The sequence below is a fragment of the Apus apus genome, chromosome 1, assembly GCF_020740795.1.
Source record: "Apus apus isolate bApuApu2 chromosome 1, bApuApu2.pri.cur, whole genome shotgun sequence".
Classification (NCBI taxonomy): Eukaryota; Metazoa; Chordata; class Aves; order Apodiformes; family Apodidae; genus Apus; species Apus apus.
The window spans coordinates 31050820-31072824 of record NC_067282.1 but is presented as its reverse complement, the minus strand read 5'-3'; the positions used below and the strand labels follow the sequence as shown (position 1 = coordinate 31072824).

The window sequence follows — 22005 nt, the reverse complement described above, 5'->3', positions numbered from 1 at the left end:
TACCTTACTGATTTTCTCCAGTTACCATGTTATTTGGCTTCCATCTGTTCAATAATTCAAATACTTGCATCAAATGCACACATGGCACATTTCCAGGTTGTAACAACCCCTTTACTTTCTATCTTTTCGTAGCCAAGCAATTTGCATATAAGGTGTGCAAAGATAACAAGCTCCTGTTTGCCTCCTCCAGGGTTCTGGTTCCTGCATCAGCTCTCCCACTTCCTCCTTGCAGACCTCCGTGCATGCTGTGTGGAGCAGCCACTTCATTGTCCTCACATCCTTAGGTGGGAGAGCTGAGCAGTGAGCAAAGCACCAAGGGCTTGGCCTCTCTGGCAGCATGGCTTTCAGGCAGGCATGTATATCAAATACAGCTGCAGCAGGGCTCTCCAGGCCAACCTGCAGTGCTGGTACAAAGATCAAAGGTTTGGTTGCCATGCTTACATGTTCGTGTGGAAAAGTGCTCTCCCGAGGCTTTTCCCCTCCTTTCTCCCTCCCCTCCATGACTTCTGACAGATTGGTATTTTGCTAGTTTTGTTTTCATTTGTGAATAATCAGCAAGACAACGGAGTGGCACTTCCTCCACCAAAGCCCCGCTAGGAGCCAGCTCCAGCTGACCACTTGTGCAGGAGGCTGCGACAGGAGTATGAGGCAGAGAAGCCCAGTCCCAGGAGATGGAGGCTTGGGAGATGGGGGCTTCCCATCCATCCCATGCTGTGGCCCATTCTCTTTCAGTGCTCAGAACTCTTTGTTTTTCTCTGCTCCCCCTAAAACCAGACGCTTGTTTCACCACAGGGGTGTCAAGGGCAAAGGTTTGAGGAGACTCCAGAAGGCCTTTGAAGAGATGCCTCTCTTAGGGATCCCAATAGAAAAAATTAAGAAACTCTAGCAATAAATGAATAAAAGTCGAACAAAGCAAGGACGAGTAACAAAGATGTCAGGGAAAAGGAGGCTTCTCTGGAGAATGGACAGTGATCATAAGCATGAAATAAAGCGGAGATTAAGAAAACAAGAACTGTACAAGAGGAGGATGTACTTATGAGAAAAAAAAATTACATTCACAGCAAAAGACATGGGATAAGTGGGAAAAGCTGAATTGGATTAAAGGAATTATTTGGCCAGACCGGTATCCTTTTTTCCTTCAATATCAATACTACAGAAAAATGGTAAAAGAGATAAATACACAGCTGCAGAAGAAGCTTCACCAAAACACCCTGCCAGGGATGGATGAGTGCAGTCATAAGTCAGGCAACTGCTGTGTAATTGCTTTATAACTGTGTAATATGGAAAATATATCTGTGATGGCATTCTTATTGATGCAAATATTTTTTTTCTTGCAAAGGTTCAATGCAATACCTTTTGATAACACCTCAGGGCAATACTTTCCAAGAGGAAATTACACCTTGTATATCCTTTTCAGTACAAATGTCTTGCCTTTTGATTTAATTAGTTTTCCTTTGCTTCTGCATTCTAATGACGGTGCAGGACAGCCATATCAAAACTACTTTATGCCACTAAGTATACATGTATATAATATGTACATATATAAGATGAATATATGTATCTTCTTTTTAAGTGACACAATACTCATTTGTATGTCTATCACAAAACCACAATTTTTCAAAATCAGACTTGTGAACAAGGAAACTTTTAAAATGTGGTTTAGACAAATTACGTGCCTCAGCTTTCTCTGCATAGCAACTGTTGACTGCGTTTCTATCAACTTCATTAGGACCCAGGCCCAACCACACTTTGATTTAACAAATTTAGCATCAACTCTTGGAAATCTTTGCTGAGCCGTGACTCAAGCAAAGCTCACAGACAGATCTTGAAAAGAAGATTTTATAAAGCTGCTAGCTCTAGTTAAGGATTTACAACCCAAATGCCAACATTTCCAATAAGTTTTCTCCCTTTATCCTAAGTGTCTCTCAGTGTTTGCACTTCTTTCCCCCTCCCCCAAAGAAAAACACAAGTTTTGCCCTAAGGGATGTCATCATTAAAGAAAGAAACAATGCAGTCATAAAGATTTAGCATGACACAGATCATTCAGCAGTTGTGGAATTACTCTGAAAAGCTACTTATTTTTAAACACAGAGCTTTCATTCAACACAGGCCCGAGGCACCATGATCAGATCTGCATCTGCAGTATCTCAACCAGCCTGATCTAGGTCTTTTGCTCATCAAGGAAGCTGTAGCCTTGTGTGAAATTTACATCTAGGTTTGTATAGTTTCTAAAACATTTTGAAGCTCAAGTGGCATTAAAAGGTATTACCAAATCACCATAATGTCTAAGAATGAAAGCAACTTTGGATCCCTCTCTTCCCCTATGTCCAACCAGTTTTGTTTTTATTTAAGGTTTACGGGCCACTTTCTCTCCAGAATTCACAGATGAATGGAACAGAACACAGAGGCAACAAGGAAAACAACAGTACTTCAAGTGCTCTCAGGTAAACCAAGCAAACAAAATAGAGTATATTCCAGACATGAACATTTTTTAACAGGTAGAAGTCCCATAGACTTTGAGCGCACTCCAATAGACCACCTAGATGGAAAAGCTGATGCCCATTGGTTTCTCTGCCCAAATTTCTATAAAAATGGTGTTTGGTACTACTTTTGAAAGCAGCGAGAACACATTTTTCTCTGGTATGCTGCTGCATAGAAAAACATAATGAAAGGCAGTGGAGTCTTTTCTACCCTCTAAATCATGGCAATCACAGGCCACAGTGCCTGTAACACCATCGTTCTGGCTGACAAGGACATAGCATTAGCTACAGGCTCCTCGCCACTCCTTGCCATGCTGACACTACAAGAGTCAAGCCATTATTATTATTCTGTTCTTTTTACAGTCTCTTAAATAACAATTTTTTTTTATTATTTTCTTAAACTTTCTATGAACCTGAGCTCCAAAGTTCCAGTAATTATTCTAAGTGTGCTTCTTGAAACATCCACAGCTACAGCTGTGGGACAGTCGCTCAGCCTGGGTGGGAGCAATCAATTGCAGGGCTTTTTAGGGTAATGCAGTTTCAACACATACTGAAAGACATACTGGTGAGGTGAAAATGACTTACAGGCCCAATTCCTTTCTGAAGTTCAACTCTATAAACTGCCCTAATTCACTTAAAAGGAAAGATGAATGGGTTACTCAACATTTATGCAATCGCAATAGAACAGAGTTCTGTCCTAAACATTTTGCAAGAAACAAAAATGATTTTTCACAACTCTTGCTCCAGAATAAAATTAGATTTTAATTTGGTTTGCATGTATTCGAGATTAAAAAAAACCAAACATATATATAACAAATTGGCACAGGAGTCTACATGCTGAAATATTCAGAATGCAATTGAGTTTACAGACCTGTACGAAGGAAGGTAACTTCTCAGTGGCCCCATCACAGTATTTCCAAAGGAACGTTACAAATTCTCATGGCCAACCCTGCAAGAAGTGGAAAGAATAGTTAAAACTAAAGGCTTTCCAAATGAAAAGCAAATAAGATCAGCTGTCTCCTTGGATACGCAATGCTAAAAGTCTGTGTAGAATTGGTTTAGAGGATGCTAAACATTTTAAACTAAGGAAGTGGCAAGATCATAACAATTATTTAAACATTACAAAATCTAAGTTAAATAAAATACAAATTACTGAGTTGTTATTAAAGACATCTTATTGAAAGCAATCTTGATAAAATGCAATGAATATGTGGGAGTAGATTGGAAAGAAAAGGAAAAAGAGAGAACACTGCACCAATTTATATTCTCTTTGAACTGTCTGTAATACAGACCTTAAAGTGCATTTTCAAACATATTCCATATCAAAGAAGCAGACATTTATTTCTAGCCATGGCACTTCTAGGCTTTTGGTAAATGAAATCAGAAACAGTCTAGTGGAACTGTGCTGCATGATAAAGCATGTACTGATAGGTTCTGCCCAACATCAGTAAACAATTGTTTTTTCCTTTAACAAAAAAAAAAAAAAATAAAAAAAATCAGCAGTAAACAAATGCCTCAGGTCTTGCATGAATTCTTCAACACAGCCAAACTAAACCTGTCTTTTCACACCTCCTGCATGTGCTATTTCAAGTCAAACCACAAGTTATATTCCCTGAGATTTATCAGTTGCTATGTTTTCGATTATGATAACCATGATACACAAGGGTAAATCCAATGCACTATAGCTTCCTGCTATAATCTCCCTGGAATCCACACCCGTTGTTGTAAGGATAATTATCTGGATATCCCCGAGGCAAATTTTTGCAGTTTTCACATAAAAATCACCTCTTGAATAAGACATGAAATTTAAAATCATTCCCTTCACAGATATCATTGAGTCACTCCATTACCTCTGGGACAGATATAAATTATGCATTCTTTGATTCTCTTTAAAATTTTACATGCACAAGGGGACAGAGAAGCATCTAAATGGTACTAAAAATATAAGGTATTCAAGAAAGAAACAATAACTTGTATGGTATTAACTGCTACAGTGCTCCAAAGGCTCCCTGCCTGGTCAAGAAAAGCACATAAAGCACTGAAACATAACAGCAGGCTTGCATGCTAATAGCTGCTGGTGACAAGGACTCATTGAATGTCACTGCTTCACATACACATACTGTTCATTTTTCTTATCTGTGTGACCTCTCCTTTGAAATGACTGATGAAACTCCTGTGAATTAGCATCTCTGCTTCTGGGCATTTGCCACCAAGAAGGGATTCAGTAACATCTCTACTAAAATACAAAAATAAAGGAAGGGAGGGGGAAAAAAATCATAATCTTAACAAAAAGTAGTCACTATGTCTGTTAAAGGATAGTCAGTGTTTACTGCAAAAGCTTCTCCAAAGCTTCCTTATTACATTCAGTTTTTATTTTGATGCCCTTTAAGAGTATGGGCTTGTCACAATACCTGCATTCACATTTCAGACTTGGCTAACATTTTCATAATTGGTGTGAATAAAAAGGAATAGCTGTTACTGCAAGAAAAAAAAATAAAAGAAATGTCTCTGTTCTGAGGCCCTGCTGCTATGATGACCTATTTCACACTAGCATCTGTTCTCTTCTGATGAACCACTCCAGATGTAAGCTGGCAAAACAGTACTGCAAGTATGTTGCCCAGACGTCCACTGAGTGCTGCAGATGTTTTCTTCCATGCTTCACATTTAATGTGTGCCTGATTAATTTTTTTCTTTATTATTTCAACTACTTGGCCTGCAGAATTTCCTATGAAGTTCACAGAATCTGGGATCCAATCTGCAGCCATAAGGAGCAGCTCCTTTTGTGTGAGCAGATCCATTAATGTCTGGAATAACCAGGCAAAAGAGCTTTGGTCTGAACTGCCAAAAGAAATGCAAACTTCAGTAATCTATTCTGCCTTAATATCATTTGCCTGAGGATTTAACACAACACTCATTTAAATTTCAAAATTACAGATGTTTGCAATATCCAGATGCATCAGTTTGACCAAAGTATTATACCCATTCTCTGCCTCAAGCCCTTGACCTGAATGAGGTTAGTGACAGGGATATGAATGACTTGAGCACAAAACGAAACACAAAAGTGGTTTTACCATGAAGTACAATATTTCTTCTGTCACTTAACCATTTTTTTCCTCCTCTCAAAATTACAGGGTAGACTGCAGATCTTCAAGGCTAGCTGCCACTAAGTCAGCCTAAGTGCCATTTAAAAGAATAATAATTTATGAGATGGCTTGGTAGAATAGCAAAGGTCACAGAGAAGACTCCCTGGGGAGGCAGGGATGACAAAGGTTACGAAGATGACTAAAGACTTGCCTACAGGAAAGGATTTTCTTGGAAGGAAGATCTTTTGTTGCAACAGCTTCATCCTACCTGACACACAGTCGCCTCATCCAAGTGAACAGTTCACCTTTAAGTTAGCTATAAGGCACTACTTACAAAATATGCTTCTGAAATTTGTGTCTTCGCAGCTTGGTGACATTCCCAGGGCCCACTGGGCTGCTGCCAGACTGAGGACACTGTGGGTCTGTCTCACAGGGCACAGCAGGATCCCTGGCGACAAATTTGATCCAATTTGGGGGATCAAACTTCTAGCCAGTCCCCAGTATAGATGCCACTTTTGGAGCGCACAGTACTATTTGCAGACCTCCAACAGACCATGACAGACTGGTGCACTTTCTCCTTGTAGCAATGTGAGGAGTTGGTATATGAGGAGCCTCAGACACATGGCTGACACACTGCCCCCAGGCAAATGTAAATTTGCCCACCAGCCATCATGTTACATAGCAGTTTGGGCAGGTTTTTTTCTTGCCACGAAAAGGCAAAGAGGTACAGCATTCCCTCCTTCCACGTGCCTCAAGTAACAACAACAACAAAAAAAGACAAGGATAAAGACAAGCAGGAACAACTCTTCCTGGCACAGCTTCACTGTCTGCAGCATTGTCTCTGGGCTCATAAAATACTCATTAACTGGTGGGGGAAGCTGGTGCTGCAAACCTGGGGGTAACCAGCAGTGTCTGCAGAACATCAGAGGGATAAAGAAAAGCTTAACCTGAAGCCAGCATGCAATATAAGACCACTCTTATCTTTTCAGAAATGTGTGGCCATAACCATTTTGAAAACTGTTTCCAACTGTTTCTGATCGGTTGTGGAAATTTCTGCAGCCAAATCAATGGCTGGCACTAGCAGAGGAAGTATCCATGCCTCTGAAGAGCACATATGTAATATTTTCTAGTCAAGAAGAGGTTATTGATCTCTTTGAGTACAAAGGATTATGCTTAATTGCTGTGGGAAAACTACTAGAGCCCATATTCCTGGTGTTTCATCTCCATGCCAGGCCTCCCAGTTAGTAACATAGAATCATAGAATCATAGAATCCTAGGGGTTGGAAGGGACCTCGAAAGATCATCTAGTCCAACCCCCCTGCCAGAGCAGGGTCACCTAGAGTACATCACACAGGAAGGCGTCCAGGCGGGTTTTGAATGTCTCCAGCGAAGGAGACTCCACAACCTCTCTGGGCAGCCTGTTCCAGTGCTCTGTCACTCTTACAGTAAAAAAATTTTTCCTGATATTCATCTTAAACCTCCTATGCTCCAACTTGTATCCATTACTCCTTGTCCTATCACTGGTCATCACCGAAAAAAGCTTAACTCCATCGTCTTGACACTCACCCTTTACATATTTGTAAACATTGATGAGGTCCCCCCTCAGTCTCCTTTTCTCCAAGCTAAAGAGACCCAGCTCCCTCAGCCTTTCCTCATAAGGGAGATGTTCCACTCCCTTAATCATCCTTGTGGCTCTGCGCTGGACTCTTTCAAGCACTTCCCTGTCCTTCTTGAACTGAGGGGCCCAGAACTGGACACAATATTCCAGATGTGGCCTCACCAATGCAGAATAGAGGGGGAGGAGAACCTCTCTTGACCTACTAACCACACCCTTTCTAATACACCCCAGGATGCCATTGGCCTTCTTAGCCACAAGGGCACACTGCTGACTCATGGTCATCCTCCTGTCTACCATGACCCCCAGGTCCCTTTCACCTACACTGCTCTCCAGCAGGTCAGCCCCCAACCTCTACTGGTCCATGGGGTTGTTCTTCCCCAAATGCAAAACTCTACACTTGCTCTTGTTAAACTTCATCAGGTTTTTCCCCACCCAAGTCTCCAGCCTGTCTAAGTCTCTCTGAATGGCAGCACAGCCTTCTGGTGTGTCAGCCACTCCTCCCAGCTTGGTGTCATCAGCAAACTTGCTGAGGGTACATTCTGTGCCCTCATCCAGGTCGTTGATGAAGATATTGAACAACACCGGTCCCAGTACCGACCCCTGAGGGACTCCACTAGTCACAGGCCTCCAATTAGATTCTGCCCCATTGACTACAACTCTCTGACTTCTTCCTTTCAACCAGTTCTTGATCCACCTCACTGCCTGATCATCAAACCCATACTTGATCAACTTATCTACAAGGATGCTGTGGGAGACGGTGTCAAATGCTTTACTGAAATCAAGATAGACCACATCTACCGCTCTACCATCATCTATCCACCTAGTAATTTCCTCATAGAAGGCTATGAGGTAAAAGAATATGAAATGATCCTTCCGCAGGTTCACCTACGGAAACCTTGTTACGACTTTTACTTCCTCTAGATAGTCAAGTTCGACCGTCTTCTCGACGCTCCGGCAGGGCCGTGGCCGACCCCGCCGGGGCCGATCCGAGGACCATTCAGGTAGATTTACCCAAGGAAATTTTTGGGGACTGCTATCTATTTTCTGTACTAAATTAGAGCAGTTTTCTTAAGGGGACTAATGCTGCAGACATTAATAGCATCTGCAGTCCCTTGCTCTGGCAGTCCCTGGTCCACCACCATGGCTGATGAAGCCACCTTTGGCAGGCTATTCAGATCACAGAACATGTTTACAGATCTGTAACCACATGCGGGCAACAGCAGAGTGTGCCTTTGAGAGAGGGAACGGAAGAAGGCAAGCGGAGGGCGGGATGCAGCCGAGCAAGCCTCCAACTGTAACAGCACCTTTTACCCTGCACATCCCATGCAGGAAGCAAGGAATGGCACAGGAATGTTGCAAACACAACAAATAACCCAGGCAATTCCCAATCCCAAGTGACAGATCCACCAGGCATGCTGCCAGGGAGCCCTCCTGAACCTGGACCAGGAAGGAAAGCTGCATTTCCAACACATGCTTTGCCTGATGCTTAAGAGTTGCTTACTCCAGCACAGCAGCTCCCTCTCAATGCCAAACCTTAGTGGACTCTGCATGTGGGGTTTTATACTCTTCCAACATCAGTTTTGTCTGCTCTGTCTTCCTTTATTAATTTTAAAGAGAATAGGGGGAGGATGTAAATTCACCATTGGGGATATGTCAGTGTTTGCTCAACATGCTCTGTATCTCTTTATTAATTTTGTATTGAGTGGTGGATGTGATTTCACTCTGGGGAGAAATCAGGGACAGCAAAAGGCCTTTCCCAAGGCAGGGCAGCAGTGGGGAAGTGGAGGTTATTTCTCTGTGGGTCTGTTTTGAGTGATTTGCATATTTTTAAGGGTTTCTAAAGCTAAAGAACTTGTGTTTCATGGACAGGCAGTTTCGGTGCCATGGCCGACTGGTCTGAAGAGGTTGATTATCTTCATGTAGCATTTGCTAACCAAGTTTTACAGCCTACAGTACATTTTAAAAGCAGCAGATTATGTCTTTTTATAGTGCAAGAACAGCTTGTAAAGGGGGAAATTAAATAGATTTAAAAATTAAGACATTTTTTCCAAATAAGACTTATTTTTTAACAGCACAAATGCACTAAAAAACACATAAACTACAACAGGGTTATTGTTTGACACAGGCTCACAAGTTTTAACTCCTTGCCACAAAGCTTAACACTTGCCTCACGGAAAAAATTGCCTCAGTCAGTGACCAGTTTGGCAGCCTGTCATTTCCACTACTACCACTCCAGCCCCCCAAAAAGCTGACATTTGGCTTGGAGCATGCAGGGACACTTGACACCCTGAACTGCTATTCCCTTAGGCTTCATGGAGATGTTGCAGAGAGTTGTCCACTTGTAGAGAGCTCTTTGCTATCTACCTTTAATTTACATAGCAAGGTTACACTTCATCATAGCACGTCCCTTTGTTTCCTGACTCTTGGTCTGAGTATATAATTATTCACCCATATCATGACAATGGGGGGAATGTCCCCTTGCTGTCCTATTTACTTTTATGAAAAAATTTCCAGAGGAAAAAATATCATGCTTTCCTCAATTTCCAGACCCTCCCAGGTCACAACTTATTCAGACTCAGCTTTGCCAAATAATGGGAAAGTGTAAACAGTGGTGTCCTGATGGGTCTGGATCTTTCAGGTATGATAGCCAAAAGGAAAGGAAAGCACAGATGTTCATGGTTCAGTAAAAACCCAATATATTTTTTCACCCACAATCCCACAATTCCAGGTACAGAGCCTGCTGCCATTTTTAGAAACTTCTGAAGGTCATTTTCCTCTTCTCCTACTGACTTTCAGAGCACAAAGTCTAGGAGTCCATTGCTCCTCTCCAGCTCCTCCAGCACCCTGAGGAAGCCAGCCTTATGTTTACTGCACAGGGCAATCTGGATTGGGATTCCTCTGTACTGTTGACACCTCTGAGATTCCTCAGTCAAGGGCCCTATTGTGGGAAAGGGGCCATGGGGTGAAGGTCTCAATGACCAGCAATTTGGGGACAGTTTGTTGTACAGAGAAGGGAAGTGAATATTCACATGGACAGTCTAATGCTTTTGTTTGCCATTCCTCAGGCAGCTGTGACACAGAGGACACCTGACCAGACAGCAAAAGACCTGCTTTACTGATCAAAAGATGATGCAGCAAGATTTATACTTATAAATAAGGACTTCCAAGGATTTACACTGCTGAACAGTGCCTTACTGAAGTTACTGCTCATAACAAACTTGAAACAGTGAACTGAATGAATTGTTTGAGCAAAACATGTTATACACTTGAAAACTGAGTTATGGACTAGCTGACTTGTGTTGCACATGTTTGGGGTACAAGTCATTCTTTTCCTAACCAGGTGCAGCTGCCACATGAACTCCCTGTGTGACTGATGGCAGGGGCTGGAAGTTTGTGCACTGAGAAACACGGTTCCCATTTTGAGCATGAGAGAGAGCTGAACTAGAGCTGAACTACTTCAATTGAAAAATGAGCAAGGGAAACAGGAAAGAAAGGGGCTAGGGTACTGCAGCTGGCTGTCACAGGCTCTGTAGGTCAGTGCTTTTATACGTGCTGAATACAGCTGGATTTTGATCAAGTGGGAGGGAAAGTGGAAAGGCAGGATTTAGGAAGTGGCTCATGTCCATCCAAGATACTAACATGCAACCCAGGAGAAAAAATAATTAATACCAGGTACATGTCAGAGGCCACAATGCTATTAGCCTTTAATAAAGGCTAATGCAATGACACTTGCCAGCCTCCTGCCTGTGCTGCCAGCAGCCTGGGTGTTCCCAGAGACTGGGCAGGCAGAGGGGCAAGGAGCAAAGAAAGTCAGCCTAGCTGTGAGCCCCTTGTTCAGGATCCTGCTTACAGCACCCCTGTAGGGGGTGCAAGAGTCAGCCAGTGTTCCAAAGCCCTAGTCTATTAGCTGCATCCTGGACAAACTGCAGGTCAGAAGTGGTATACTGTGCCCCATTTCTCTCCAAGTCCTCAAAAAACAGGGCTGGAGTTCTGGTTTCTGTCTTTCACCTTCCTGCAAGCCATCCTGCTCTCCTCTCTTTCAGGGCTCCTATTTATGAAGTATGGAGGGGAATTCCATTCAGCCACTGTCTCTCTTCACCCTGGAGAAGAGAAGGCTCAGGGGGGTCCTCATCACAGTATTCCAGTACATAAAGGGCAGCTAAAAAGAGAATGGAGGCTCTCTCTTCATGAGGAGCCACACAGAAAAGACAAAGGCCCAGGTCTCTCAGCCTTTCCTTGTAAGGCAGGTGTTCCCATCCTTTAATCATCCTTGTAGCTTCTGTTGGAGTCTCTCAAGTAAATCCCTGTCCCTCTTGACCTGGGGAGCCCAGAACCGGACACAATACTCCAGAAGTGGTCTCACTAGGGCAGAGTAGAGGGGAAGGAGAACCTCCCTCGACCTGCTGGACACACTCTTCTTAATGCACCTCAAAATACCGTTGGCCTTCTTGGCCACAAGGGCACACTGCTGCCCCATGGATAACTTGCTGTCCACCAGGTCTCTAAGGTCCTTCTCCATGGAGCTGCTTTCTAGCAGGTCAATACATAATCTGTATTGGTGAATGGTGTTATTCCTTCCCAGGTTCAGGACTCTCCACTTTTTCTTGTTAAATCTCTTTAGGTTCCCCTTTGCCCAGCCCTCCAGTCTGTCCAGGTCTTGCTGAATGGCCACACAGCCTTCCAGTGTACCAGCCAGTCCTCTCAGTTACGTATCATAGCAAGCACACAGGTAAGCCAGAACAGTCAGTTGAGAAAGACCACACAGAAATAGGGGGAGAAAGGTAAGGAACACCATAACATTTCAGAGCACATAATCACTTGAACATTAGTATAAAGCAGCCACAACTGAGCTTAAATTACTGCTGATCCTAACAGGAATAAAACCAGCAGAAATTTTCCAATTATAATATAATAAGGAACTACATCACGCAAACACGTATTTTCTTAGTATCAGTGTAGCCTGGTTAAACACTGTATAGCACCAGCATGAACAGATCATAAAATGGGCCAAAAGTGATATACACCAACTGAGTACAGAGACATTTCTGCAATCCAGTTTAAAAAAAAATTTAAAAAATGGGGGGAGGGCAGAAAGACCATGATCCATTCAATGTTTGTCAAGAAATGACATATTTATATCTTCTATCCAGACTGACACTATCCTGCAAATAACATTATTCATTGTTCTGCAAAGCTGCATCTCCAATCCACAATAATGCAACCTGGAAACGAGACTGCTAATAACAGGAGGGAAGAATTTCTAAGAGATACCAGGAAGGAAGCACACATGCATGCAGAAGGAAAAACAGCAATACTTTTATCATCTTTGTGAGTAACTACCTCAGCAAATAGCCATTTTAGTGTTAAGACCATGAAGTCTGCCTGAGACACAGTAGCAAGAGTAAGTCTAAAGAAAACAACAGCCTGGAGGAGACTGCTTTTATCAGCACAGCAAATGCTGGCTCTTAATAAAGGAACTTGCATTATCAGGGGGTTTCTACAGTGGCAACAGCAGTACGAATTGATTCCGCACCCAGAGCTGATCATAGGGAGCAACGGAAAGCAAAACTTCTGTTTCTTCTTTTTATCTTGATTTCAGTAAAGCATTTGACACTGTCTCCCACAGCATCCTTGTAGATATAAACTGAGGAAGTGTGGTCTTGATGGTCAAGTAGAGAGGTGGATAATGAACTGGTTGAAAGGAAGAAGTCAGAGAGTTGTGGTCAATGGGACAGAATCTAGTTGGAGGTCTGTGATTAGTGGAGTCCCTCAGGCATCGGTACTGGGGCCGGTGTTGTTCAGTATTTTCATCAACGACCTGGATGAGGGAACAGAGTGTGCCCTCAGCAAGTTTGCTGATGACACTAAACTGGGAGGGGTGGCTGACACACCAGAAGGCTGTGCTGCCATTCAGTGAGACCTGGACAGGCTGGAGAGTTGGGCAGGGAGAAACTTGATGAAATTCAACAAAGGCAAGTGTAGAGTCTTGCATGTGGGGAAGAACAACCCCATGTACCAGTAGAGGTTGGGGGCTGACCTGCTGGAGAGCAGTGTAGGAGAAAGGGACCTGGGGCTCCTGGTGGACAGGAGGATGACTATGAGCCAGCAGTGTGCCCTTGTGGCCCAGAAGGTCAATGGCATCCTGGGGTGTATTAGAAAGGGTGTGGTTAGTAGGTCAACAGAGGTTCTCCTCCCTCTCTATTCTGCCTTGGTGAGGCCGCATCTGGAATACTGTGTCCAGTTCTGGGCCCCTCAGTTCCAGAAGGACAGGGAACTGCTTGAAAGAGTCCAGCACAGAGCCACAGAGATGATGGAGTGGAACATCTCCCTTATGAGGAAAGGCTGAGGGAGCTGGGTCTCTTTAGTTTGCAGGAGACTGAGGGGCGACCTCATCAATATTTACAAATAAGTTAAGGGCGAGTGTCAGGAGGATGGAACCAGGCTTTTTTCAGTTATGTCCAGTGATAGGACAAGGGGCAGTGGGTGCAAACTGGAGCATAGGATGTTCCACGTAAACATCAGAAAAAACTTATTTGCTGTGAGAGTGACAGAGCACTGGAACAGGCTGCCCAGAGAGGTTGTGGAGTCTCCTTTGCTGGAGACATTCAAAACCCACCTGGACACGTTCCTGTGTGATGTGTTCTGGGTGACCCTGCTCTGGCAGGGCGCTTGGACTAGATGATCTTTCGAGGTCCCTTTCAACCCCTAGGATTCTGTGATTCTGTGATTCTTACTCTGTTACTAGGAGAATGAGAATGAAGGGGAGTCTTATGCCAGGAATAGTGCTCAAGCACTGGAGCAGCTGACAAAAGTTTCCAGTTAGTGCAATGATTTGGGAAATCTGCACATGAAATACCAATTCTGGTTAATAGTAAAAATATTATTCAGATGAGTAATTCTTAATCATGGATACTTTTATGTCAACATGGATTTACCATGCGGACAAGACTTTCAACAAGCCCCTTCTAGATACCAAACATCATCCACTTACTCCATTTTCCTTGAGGAAAGGCATTAAAATGTCAGAAGCTCATGAGTTATTAAAAATTACTCTTTTTTGTTTTCTTTGTATTTTAATTTTTGCTTTAACTTTACCCACTCTTGCAAATGACTTATTCTGATTTCTTTTGATACTGGTTTCTTATAGAGATGTACTTATGATAGAGACTTGTCCTTGACAATATGTAAAGGGTGAGTGTCAAGACGATGGAGTTAAGCTTTTTTCGGTGATGACCAGTGATAGGACAAGGAGTAATGGATACAAGTTGGAGCATAGGAGGTTTAAGATGAATATCAGGAAAAATTTTTTTACTGTAAGAGTGACAGAGCACTGGAACAGGCTGCCCAGAGAGGTTGTGGAGTCTCCTTCGCTGGAGACATTCAAAACCCGCCTGGACGCCTTCCTGTGTGATGTACTCTAGGTGACCCTGCTCTGGCAGGGGGGTTGGACTAGATGATCTTTCGAGGTCCCTTCCAACCCCTAGGATTCTATGATTCTATGATTCTATGATTCTATGACCCAGAAAAAATTATGCACTGATGGTATCAGAAGATCAATTTTATGCAAAGAGGGAAGTGGTCTTTTGGACTGAGCTGCCTTCTCTAAAACCAAGGTCCATGAACTGATCACAATGGCAAAATGCTTCCTGCAGGGTTATAAGCACTTGCCATGTTTGTATTTATTTAAAATAATCTGATGGGACTGGGGCCACAAAGTGGGTTTTGTGGTTGGAAGAGTTTCACAGCACAAATACTTTTGAAAACTGCTGTCCCAAACTGTTTAGAGTAGAGAATTTGGAAATACATTATATTTTGGACTACAGACTAGGGAATGAGCAGTGATTGTGAGGGTTCCCAAAGGCTATTTATTACTAGATATATTGGGATGGAGATTTGCTGGAGCTTCTTGCTGGACTCTGCTTTCACTCTAAATCATTGTATGTCACAGGATTAAACCTAGAGGGGATACTTGTGCATCTTACTATGCCAGTGATCATACACAACAGGTTCTGCTTGAGATAAGAAGAGCTTTTCTATCAGCAAGGATCACCAAGGACACCTGAGGCATTCTGCAACTCCACACCATTACAGCAACAAGCGCACAGATGCCCGACGGAAAGAAGGGTCATTGTTTTTCCAAACATTTTCCCTATCCACATCACCAGCCTGCTCATCTCCAGTTTAACAAGCTGCTCTTTAGGCAGAAATCAGCCTGACAGAGAAGTATAATTAAGACCTGTTCAATTTTGGATGCACCTTTTCCACGTTACCTTTGACTTTGGAGTCTGCAACTAGCGGAAAAAAGCTCTCAGCAAAGAAAAGCTTGAATGTAATAAAAGTACCACCCCCCAAAAAAACCAAACAAAACCAACCAACCAAACGAACAAAAACCAAACCACCAAACCAAAAAAACAAGCAAACAAAAACAAACAAGCAAAACAAACCAGGAATTATAAATATTGGGGGTGTCAGATTCCATGGGAGAATCTTAATGGCATCTTTTCATCTCTCTATAGTCTTGCATGTGGATAGTTTCTGCAAAACCAGCCTGTGTCCTTCAAACACCAAAAAGCAGCAAGAATTCTGTATCAGAAAAAAATGCTTAAAGCACTGGTTCTTGCTCAAGCACTAAAATTGCAAAGTGTCTTGCTCAAGCCATGCAAATTAAAGTCGTGTTTTGAACAAATCAGATTCCTCCTGGGCCTGCAAGTGACTTGTAAGTGCATTGGTAATGTGTCCATTGCTAAGACACCTCTGCCATGAGCTAGTCATGGAAATAATAACAGAGTAATGGAAAAGTGGTGTGCATAGGCAGCTCTATTGCTGAAGATTGTGCAAGTACAGAGGATCTTCGGTAGCCTAGTCCTACAAGCCATACATTTAGAGAACAGCAGCCATTTGTGCAGCTAAAGTTCCATATTTGCAAGTTCACGTGCATATTAAAGATCATAAAAGCAAGAATTCAGTGAGGTAAGGAATGTTGTATTTCCAAAATCAGGGATGGTCTGCAGGTATGGCAGCATACAATGTCTTTTGCACCATACAAATATAAATAAGGCACTTCTCTGTAATACAAGTTTCTATTTTTATACATGCTCTGTAGTTAGACTGGAATATTTCAATTTAGTTTTTTAAGTTTTTGAACATAGACACTGCTAGAAAAAACAGAAGGGGATTTCCCTAGGGTGTAAAGGGGTCAAAGAGAAAGCCTGAGACTGTTTTGAGAAAAACTTCAACAAAATACATCCTTACACATACTTGTCTGCAAGTTTGCAAAGACAAATATCCAGATTTCAGCAAAGGTCATTTCAGGCAAAGGTTTGAAATTCATACTGTTTTGTTATATATGCAGGTGCATATCCATCAGGAATTAGAAGAGGAAGAAAATCACTTTTGTATTGTTTGCCTGGAATCTGCCACCTTTAAAATCAACTTGTTTAAAACAGTAGTTACCATCTGCCAAAAGTACTGCAGGATATATGTAGTGTTTTGACTGAAGAAGAGGATATGAAGTCCCTCAAAAAACCCACAATACTCCATTTAGAACATATTTTTATTACGTTTCCTACCAGTTTCCAAGTGATGGCTGGGTCAGTGAGCTTTGGCACAAAACAGTAGAGACATGGGTGTGGACTAGGCAGCATATGGACAGAAGCCAGGCTAAGGACAGCACTTGAGCCAGAACGGTTGTTTCTGCACTGGAAATAAGGCTCTAATTTCTAAAGTATCTGCAGGATACTCCCCCTCAAAGAAAAGAGGAGAGGAGAGGAGAGGAGAGGAGAGGAGAGGAGAGGAGAGGAGAGGAGAGGAGAGGAGAGAGGAGAGGAGAGGAGAGAGGAGAGGAGAGGAGAGGAGAGGAGAGGAGAGGAGAGGAGAGGAGAGGAGAGGAGAGGAGAGGAGAGGAGAGGAGAGGAGAGGAGAGGAGAGGAGAGGAGAGGAGAGGAGAGGAGAGGAGAGGAGAGGAGAGGAGAGGAGAGGAGAGGAGAGGAGAGGAGAGGAGAGGAAAGGAGAGGAAAGGAAAGGAAAGGAAAGGAAAGGAAAGGAAAGGAAAGGAAAGGAAAGGAAAGGAAAGGAAAGGAAAGGAAAGGAAAGGAAAGGAAAGGAAAGGAAAGGAAAGGAAAGGAAAGGAAAGGAAAGGAAAGGAGAGGAAAGGAAAGGAAAGGAAAGGAAAGGAAAGGAAAGGAAAGGAAAGGAAAGGAAAGGAAAGGAAAGGAAAGGAAAGGAAAGGAAAGGAAAGGAAAGGAAAGGAAAGGAAAGGAAAGGAAAGGAAAGGAAAGGAAAGGAAAGGAAAGGAAAGGAAAGGAAAGGAAAGGAAAGGAAAGGAAAGGAAAGGAAAGGAAAGGAAAGGAAAGGAAAGGAAAGGAAAGGAAAGGAAAGGAAAGGAAAGGAAAGGAAAGGAAAGGAAAGGAAAGGAAAGGAAAGGAAAGGAAAGGAAAGGAAAGGAAAGGAAAGGAAAGGAAAGGAAAGGAAAGGAAAGGAAAGGAAAGGAAAGGAAAGGAAAGGAAAAAAAAATAAAGAAAGAAACACTGATTTTAAAATACAGTCTTTAAATCTACATTACTTAGAATTACACTTTAAGAGGATTTATGACTAAGGTGGCAAGAAAAAAAGCTTCTAAGTTATTTCTTGTAACTTTGAGGAGTACATCAAAGAAACTATGTGTAAAGGTCCAATCATGACAGCCCACATGCATGTAAACTGTTCTGTACTGCTCAGAAGCACCCGCTTTCTTGAATATGGATACAGGCTAGGGACAGGATTGCAAGTTTAAACTGGTTGCTTTATTTGTGGCATAAATTTCCTCTAACTAGTCAGAGAGCTGGAAATGTCCCACTTGAAATAACATCCAAGAGCATATAATAGTTCGTTCATAGTCATGGGGCAGCTTGAAAAATCCTTATGAAAAAATGTTTTAAAAATCTTTTTTCCCACTAAATAGCTCAGAGAAGTGTGTCCCTGACAAATGCCCATAAGGGGCCAAAACACTGGTTATTTGTTCTCTTTTGCTTTTTACAAATGAAGCAAAATACAGCTAATACATTATGCATGTGTTTGGGCATATTTTTATTTAGCCTGTTTTGGTTTGTTGTGCCTTGGGAACTTTCACTTTGTTTTATTGTGCCTTGGGAACTTTATTTTGTTTTTCTGGTTAATAATAAAATTGAAATACGGCAGGACAGGACATCGACCAATCTACAGCACATGAGATCTGTTTAAGTTTCAATGAAATGTCTTCCCAACATCTCTTTTTTACTCCCCTGTCTTATATGTCACCAAACCACTTTCCACAAGCTGGCCTGTCACAGGAGCAGAACAGGCCAGTTGCTATTAGTCACTTCATTTCCCATTAAGATGATCTGTTGTTTCACCCTCAGGAATAAGGCAGATTTTTCCAGTAACATCTCAGGGTCTCAGTACTATACAGTTTGGGTACAGAAACTATTCTGTGCCTTATACTTTTAGAACTACCATTAACATATTGCTTAAAACATATAAGCACATCAAACAAGCAAAAGACAATCCTCTGTCACAAGGAATTTCTTCTATTGCAGAAGTGAAAGAGTGAGAGTGATCAGCAAAGCCTAAGGGAGAAAAAAGGCGAAGAGAAGACAACTGTAATGAGATTAGACAGTTAATTACAGTCACTACAGTCACATCTCAATATTACTTTTTTATTTTATTTTGGGATGGGGTATCTCTTGTTTGGCATTTAGCAGCAATTCGTGTTCCCTTGGGAACATACAGGAGAGGTGAAGAGTGAGATTAAGGGAAGTAGGAGCAAAGAGGTGGGGAGCAGGGTGGTGGTTAAAAGGTTTTGATGGGGCTGAAAGCCAAGTTTTGACTAAGTGGTAAATGGAGTGAGGTGGAGAGGGAAAAAGCTCTTAGAAATTAAGACTTGCAAGGGTAGGAGTACAGGAATGAGCAGTCACGTGGCAGGGCTGAGCTGTAGGCTCCCCTCTGGCAGCACTCATCTCTATCCTGGCTCTACCCTGCTGGATGGAGGGCAGCATCAATACAATAAATTGGTATTCTCAGAATGCTAATTTCCCCCTCCCTCTTATCCCAAGTGGATATTCCAGCTGTATCCTGGGCTGCATCAAAAGAAGTGTGGGCAGCAAGTTAAGGGAGGCGATTCTCACAATTTACTCTGCTCTTGTGAGATCCCACATGGAGTACTCTGTCCAGTTGTGGAGTCCTCAGCACAGGAAGGACATGGAGCTGCTGGAATGAGTCCAGAGGAGTGCCACAAAAATTATTAGAGGGTTGGAGCACCTGTCCTAAGACAGGCTGAAAGAGTTGGGATTGGTCAGCTTGGAAAAGAGAAGGCTCCATCTGGGGAGACCTTATAGTGGCTTTCCAGTACCTGAAAGGGGCCTACAGAAAAGCTGTGGAGGGACTTTTTAAAAGGGTATGTAGTGATAGGATGAGGGGGAACTGTTCCAAACTGAAAGAGAGTAGATTTCGATTAGACATTAGGAAGAAATTCATCACTGTGAGAGTGCTGGGACAACTTGCCCAGGGAAGTTGTGGATGCCTCCTCCCTGGAAGTGTTCAAGGCCAGGCTGGATGGGGCTTTGAGCAACCCACTGTAGTGGGAGGTGTCTCTGCCTGTGCAGGGGGATTGGTACTAACCTACTAATCTTTAAGGTCCCTTCCAACCTACCATTCTGTGATTCTTAGTCAAGTCTCTAACTGTCCCAAAGACTTCCAGCCTAGGGCAAAGAAGGAAGGGTGCCTACATACATCCTCCTGAAGGGTCACTTTTTATTTTTGCTGAAGGATGCCCAGAAACTGTCAGTCTGTTTGTGCATCTCTAGACAGGGACCAACAAATGTGCTGCCTTCCTTCTTATATAGCTGCAAGACAATTTGGACTGAACCAACCTTGTTCCTGGCTCTTCTAAGGCTTGAAGCCTGTAGGTTCTACTTAGGAAAACAAGTTATTCTGAAACTCTCAGTACAAAGCCTGTCTCAGTCATTCACAAAGTTTTGGAAGACTCTCCCAGGTTGACATCCTCCTCTGTCCTCTTGCTTGAGCACCAAATCAATGGAGTTCCTCTATTGTGAACAGCACCCAGGGATGGAAATGATCTGTCATGGAGCAAGAATTTTTCAGTCTCTCCTATATAGGATCCACTTAGCACCAAGGTCACCTCCGTCCTACCACTGATTCTGTTTTTCTGGAGGTGGCTTTGGTTTGTTTTATTTGACAGGGATTTTTTTATATCTGTACATATCTATTTATTTTTCCGGAGTCTGGTGGGACCCTGAAAAGGTGCAAATTAAGCGCTGAAGAGAAGCTCCTCAGATGCAAGCTAAAGGGACTGTCTGGCTGCCCAGGTGAGGGAGAAGGGAAGGGCTTCAGGTGTCTCACAGCTAAACTGCCTAGTCCCTGTCCCCCACCTCTTCCTGCACTTTTCTCAGCTGTACTCAGTGGTACACTTGTACTCTTACCAATAGGCAACCCCCAGACACATCTGGTAATCACACTCTGGTACACTTAAACTGAACAGGAACCTTCCTGGCTCACAGCCTGGGAATGAGCTGAAAACAGCTGGGAAGCTGGTATGGCAATTCCCACTGGCATCCTGGTATCCTTCCTTTGATAAAGCTTCCCAGGATATCTCATATGGCTCCTACAAAATCCACAGCCAATTTAAGAGACAATCACTTAAGACTGACTGAAATGCAAGCCTCTAAACTGCCTTTTTGGTGACGTTAATTGTTCTTGGGCCTGATAATGCTCAGCAGCATGGACTGCAAAGGCTGACAGCTGAGATCAGGCTGGCTAACTCAAGTCTGAAAGACAGCTGGTAGAACTGCTCAGGTTAACCCAAGGCTGCCCATCACCATGCAGATCTTCCAGTGGGGACCGCAAGTGTTAGGCATACAGCAACATCAGAAAGGGGAAAAAAAGTAATATTGTGGGCCCTTGGTAGAAAAATGCACCTTTTGGTGCCCTGAAAAAAGTGCCTTTTGGCTGCTTTAGTATTAGACCTTTCTGGTGACATAAGCTTTTGAGACTAAAAGGTATAAGCTGTCTGACCAATGGCTCTGAAGCTGACAGCATTGCAGAGACATCAGCGGGCTGCCCTCTCAAAGAGCCAGTCAGAACAAGTACCAGGGCTTGGCTGGCAACGTGGGACAACATCAGGTCTTCGAACTACTGCTGCTGCAGTCACTGCTGCAATGAAGCATGGGACAACATTGCTAATAAAAGCTGATTTTGTACTTTGTGGGGCTGGCTGCAAAATGAAAAATCTCAGGGTGTTTTTCTGCCACTCTTCTTGCATTAAAGAGAGTTTTTTTAATGAAACAAAAATGGTGTACTCAGTATTAAGACTACTCAACTGGCCAAAACTCCCTGTCCATCCTTAGATAAGAGACCTTCTCACCTGCTCCAGCTTCACCTGTAACTCAAAAAAAACAGCTATCCTTTTACCCTTTTCTTCTCTGCTGAACCCAGCATCTGGTATATGGATGGATTCCCTCTCCTTTTTGCTCTTAACAGGAATTTATTCTCGTTGGTCTTCCTATACAGGCTTTTGGAAGTCTAACTCCACCACAGTCACAGGAGGCTTTCCCCAGCTAAGGAAACTCCAAACAAGCTTCCATGTCCACAGCGTACAGTGCCATACTGGCCTAACTTCAGCCCTGAAAGTTGCTCATTTACACCAGTGTACCACTGCACCTGGTAACATTACCTCTGTCTCTTCACGAGTCTAATGAGCCTGGGAATGGCAGCACTAGAGTGGCACACCCTGCCATGGAGACATTATTTCAGGCTGGAAAAGAATCAATGCAGTTTTGACTCCACCATTTCA

General features: G+C 43.0%; 1 protein-coding gene across 3 annotated transcripts in view; it reads right to left on the bottom strand.

The window, feature by feature from the left end:
* Positions 1-22005, bottom strand: part of ENOX1 (ecto-NOX disulfide-thiol exchanger 1) — a 367973-nt gene that overhangs the window by 252142 nt on the left and 93826 nt on the right. For all 3 annotated transcript variants that reach the window (XM_051631836.1, XM_051631825.1, XM_051631855.1), the window contains one exon: positions 3352-3429. The gene's annotated coding sequence lies outside the window, so the exon portion shown is untranslated. The remainder of the gene's footprint in view (positions 1-3351; positions 3430-22005) is intronic.